This window comes from Thalia democratica, chromosome 6 (assembly GCF_965202585.1).
Source record: "Thalia democratica chromosome 6, ktThaDemo2.hap1.1, whole genome shotgun sequence".
In the NCBI taxonomy this organism is placed as follows: Eukaryota; Metazoa; Chordata; class Thaliacea; order Salpida; family Salpidae; genus Thalia; species Thalia democratica.
The window spans coordinates 58,906,038-58,911,272 of record NC_139170.1 but is presented as its reverse complement, the minus strand read 5'-3'; positions in this window follow the sequence as shown (position 1 = coordinate 58,911,272).

Here is a 5,235-nt window from a genome sequence, read left to right as displayed (position 1 = left end):
TGGGGTTGCCCACTAGAGGGCGCATGAACAGGGTGAGGCGGAGGAGGAGACGCTTCAGGAGAACTGTGCTCAGGGAGGATTTTTTGAGGAGGAGGCGCTTCAGGAGAACTGTGCTCAGGGAGGATTTTTTGAGGAGGAGGCGCTTCAGGAGAACTGTGCTCAGGGAGGATTTTTTGAGGAGGAGGCGCTTCAGGAGAACTGTGCTCAGGGAGGATTTTTTGAGGAGGAGGCGCTTCAGGAGAACTGTGCTCAGGGAGGATTTTTTGAGGAGGAGGCGCTTCAGGAGAACTGTGCTCAGGGAGGATTTTTTGAGGAGGAGACGCTTCAGGAGAACTGTGCTCAGGGAGGATTTTTTGAGGAGGAGGCGCTTCAGGAGAACTGTGCTCAGGGAGGATTTTTTTAGGAGGAGACGCTTCAGGAGAACTGTGCTCAGGGAGGATTTTTTGAGGAGGAGCAGATTGTATTGTGGATTCTGCGTGTTGTTGTTATACAAAGTTAGAAAACTTCAAAACTGGCAGGAATATTTTAAGGTGTTCCAAACACTTCGGCAAGAGACTGCTGATCTCATTGAAAAGTTGAAAGAACTAATTATAAGGCTGCTATATAATGAGATAAAAGTAAAAGAAGCTTTAAAGCGCTAATCTTCCCAGCATAACAGAAGCAATATATCTTTAAAAGGTTTAAAAAAAAAACTTTCAAAAAAGTTCTGTTTGTTAATTGCCTTTGATTACTTTAAACTTTTGCTGTCACTTTAAAGTGTTTTTTTTTGTCTTTTCTTTACTAATTCAAAACTGCTATACGTCTTTATTATCAATCTTAAACTTTTATTTAAACATGTTGTATATCCAAAAAATAAAAAAAAAAAAACAGCATTGTACTTTAACAATAAATAATATATTATATAAAAATTAATGTTACTATTAATTAAGTAATTATCTCGATCACTTTAAACTTTTGCTGTCGCTTTAAAGTGTTTTTCCTTTTGTCTTTTGTTTACTAATTCAAAACTGCTATACGTCTTTATTATCAATCTTAAACTTTTATTTAAACATGTTGTATATCCAAAAAATAAAAAAAAAAAAACAACATCGTACTATAACAGCAAATAATATATTATATAAAAATTAATGTTACAATTTAGACACTTAACAGTATTCTATATGTAATTATAATTAAGTAAAATGTAGATTTTTTTTTAATTTTTACTTAAAATGTGCTATTAATTCTATTGAGTTTTCTGAGTCAAATAAACATATCATCATTAATTGAAAGTGTATTTAAACATTTAACATAGTCTTTACAAACAAAGGCTATATTAGTCGAAAAACTTTTACAGTGTTAAAATTTACCCAGGTTTTTCAAATAAAACGGTGAGGTGAAAAATTAGTGAAAAAATTAAACTACAAGTTAATAAAGGTAGCTAAAAATTGTGATATTTATAGTTTTCTATTAAGCTTATGTATGCTCTTTTTTGGTACAAGAAATGTTGTTAAGCAGTTGTTCAAAAATATTAAGAACAGTCGAGAAAGTTTTACGACATAGCTCAATAAGTGTTAAAAATTCAATAATTTTTTTAGTTTAATTTAGTCACTTAGCTATAACTAACTAAGCATAGATTTTACTTTTAATTACATTTCTTTAAAAATGCGATTTTTATAAGCTCATCATATAGTATAGTAAAATTTCTTACCAATCCATTCAGTTATAATTTTTTTTTTAAGGAACAAACATCCAAGTAATGAGTGTTATTCATTTAGTTATGTATCGTAGAAGTAAACCAATTTACTACAAAAGGAAAGTCGTACAAACAACATAGTGCTTTAAATACGGATTTTTCTTGTTTTAATACAGCAAAAAATTCAAATTACTGTAGGTTATGTTAAATTTTTAAGATCACAAATGTAAAACTGTAAGCATGGGTCATATAGTTCGTTAATTTAATTAAGAAGATTAATTAAGTTAAAAAGATAGTTTAATTATGTGTATTGCTTTAAACCTAAAACTAGTTTTATTAGAATAACTGCAATTTTATACAAAAGCTGCTAATCAATTAAAAAAACTAACAAAAGTTGTTTGAAAAATTAACAATTAAAAATATAAGTTTGTATTCTTCTGTCTTTTAGAATATAGAAACATTACTAGTAAACAAGTAAATCTGTTTTTTAGTAAAATTTTAATTAGTTCGAAGCTGTATTTTCAATAACAATGTTTAATTGAGAAACTACAAACTCTGTAACTAAATAATCAATAGATTAAAAATTTTATGTTTATGTATTGAGTTGATAGCAATTTGAAATTTTTACTGTAAGTTCAAGTAGTTTTTTTAAGTACAAGATTAATGCAATTTAAAACTTTAATGCAAGCAAAATAAAATTAATAAACTAGCTTTTAAGGAGAATAAAACATAATATAACAAAATTTTTTTAACTAAATATTCTATAAACAAAAAATTATAAAAGTTTTAATTTTCAATGTTGTCGTAAAAACATATGGTCATAAAAACTGCAATTTATATTTATTTGAGAAACCTAGTTCAAAGTTTTCAAATAAAACTAAGCTAATATATTAAGCAATTTCACTAGAATGAACTCAATTTAATACATTTTGTAAGTATAACAGTTAATTTTTAGGTTTCACAACTTTGTACAACATTTTATAGAAAAAGTGAGTATAGTTTTAATCCTATAAGTAAGTGATAAACCATATAATCGAAAGTGTAACTAAAATAAACTGTTTAAACTCAATAGACTAAACTAATCTAATGTTTTTTATCTATTTAACTAAAATAAAGCTAATTCGTAAACAAAAAACAATAATACATTCTTATAATTCATCTGGTAGTTTTATCATTTATTTAACTTTTTAAAAAATATTCAGTTAGAAACTGGGTATAACTTTTAAACTAAGCAATGAATCATATGATACAAATCGAACTTGCAGTAAGAAGCATCAGCAATTTCGTGCTGGTCAACGAGATGAACAAACAACGTTCAGGTGCTGCTCGACACCCGCGTGGGGTTGCTCACTAGAGGGCGCATGAACAGAATGAGGCGGAGGAGGAGACGCTTCAGGAGAACTGTGCTCAGGGAGGATTTTTTTAGGAGGAGGCGCTTCAGGAGAACTGTGCTCAGGGAGGATTTTTTGAGGAGGAGACGCTTCAGGAGAACTGTGCTCAGGGAGGATTTTTTGAGGAGGAGCAGATTGTATTGTGGATTCTGCGTGTCGCTGTTGCACAAAGTTAGAAAACTTCAAAACTGGCGGGAACATTTCAAGGTGTTCCAAACACCTCGGCAAGAGACTGCTGATATCATTGAAAAGTTGAAAGAACTGATTATAAGTCTGCTATATAATGAGATAAAAGTGAAAGAAGCTTTAAAGCGCTAATCTTCCCAACATAACAGAAGCAAAATATCTTTGAAGTGTTAATAAAGTTTGAATACTGCTATAAAGATTTTGAAAAAATCTGCTAGACCGTCCACAGTTTAATACTGACTTACTGGTATGTTCTTTTAGTTTTTCAGTGATTTGTTTCTTTTATTGCTGATTAGTATAAGTTTTCTGTGAATAGCCTCTTTTTTTGATACAATAGCTTGTAAGTTGTTGTGTATTTTTATTAACAAACTTGTGGTAACATTATCATGTAAATTATTTTTAAGCATTTTCAGTCTTCTGTGTTAAATTATTTGATAATAAAAAATAAAACGTTAGTGTCAACGAAAACAAAAAGATAAATATTGAAATAATTAATGGTTTATATCATTTAGCCCAAGTGCAAATATTATAAATGACAACTGCAAGTTTTTAAAACTTCAAAAGTATGCTGATAAGGTTATTAGAAAAATTATGATTATCAAATTTGATCAGCTAACTCATATCTGTTATACCACAGACGAGTGATTTGTTTCTTCAGTTTTATTAAGTGCAGTTTTATAAATATCAATTCATATCCATAATACTCCCGCTTAGCAAAAAAAAAAACGTGTAGGTTTTGGTAACAAATTTTTAAGATAAATTAAAACTGAAATTTTTTTTCATAAGTAGCCATTAGCTTTTAATCACTATGTAAATTTTAAAATAAAACAATTTATTAAACTGTTTACGGTAATCAGTGGAAATCGAAAATTGAAAACTACAACGTCTTTACAAATATTCAAATTCAAAAGTATTCACAGATTTGTAAAATCAAAACTTTTTCTCTTGTTTGAATTAAAAAGTACTTATTTCAGAAGAAAATTGTGTTTTAATAGACCTTTTTAAAACTACTTACTAGGAATTTAACGAGACAGAAAATTTAACTTTTTCAAAAAACTGCTTGAATCATATTCTCTGTAATATGCAGAGATAATACATTAAGATCCGATAATTATTAGAAACACTAACAATAATAAAACAAGATACTATTTCATCATACTTTAGTAAACACAATTTATTAAGTAATTAATCCTAGTTTTCTTGTGTTAAATTGTTGCCCAGCAATGTCTTATATATCAGACAAGCTAATATCTATATAATAACCGATATGCATCAAGTTACAAAATATTATTTCTAATTCTCCAACAATGTCAGTTACGTCAACTTATTTAGAGATTTTGTAAACTTAAAAGATACTCATTTATAAATACTCTATTATATTTTTCTCAAATAATGTAACTTAACCTACACATTTTGGTTTTTCCAAAACGAACATCATGTTTCTATTGTTAGATTGTCACATTCATGGTTAGTGTACTTTTTGTAAGCAATAATCATGCTAAAATAGCTTTTTGTTAAAAATATTTAGAATATGTCTCTTATCTCAGATTTATAAAAATGTTATCTAAATACTAATAACAACAGTTTAGTGGCCTTCACTCTATGCACCTGTGCACGGCAATCGTTTTACGGTGCATAGATATTTTTATAAGATTGAAAATATTCTCTTTTAACATTTGTTTTATTTTAACTTAATTGAGACAATTTATCAGTATTTAGTTCGTAAAACTAGTAAACTACTAACTTTTATTAACATCTAAAATGATCACTCTCAAAGTATTACGAAGTCACCAAGGATTGATTATTTTTTTACTTCACCTATCTTGTAATATGACATCATAACAATTATTAAACAAGTGTTAGTGCCAAACTTAACTGACGCGTATTTAGGTTAACTTCGTTCAATTAGTAATTGCATGAGTAAATCAGCATGTATTAATCAAAAAGAATATATATGCTGGCTTAAAAATGTTTTTTTATATG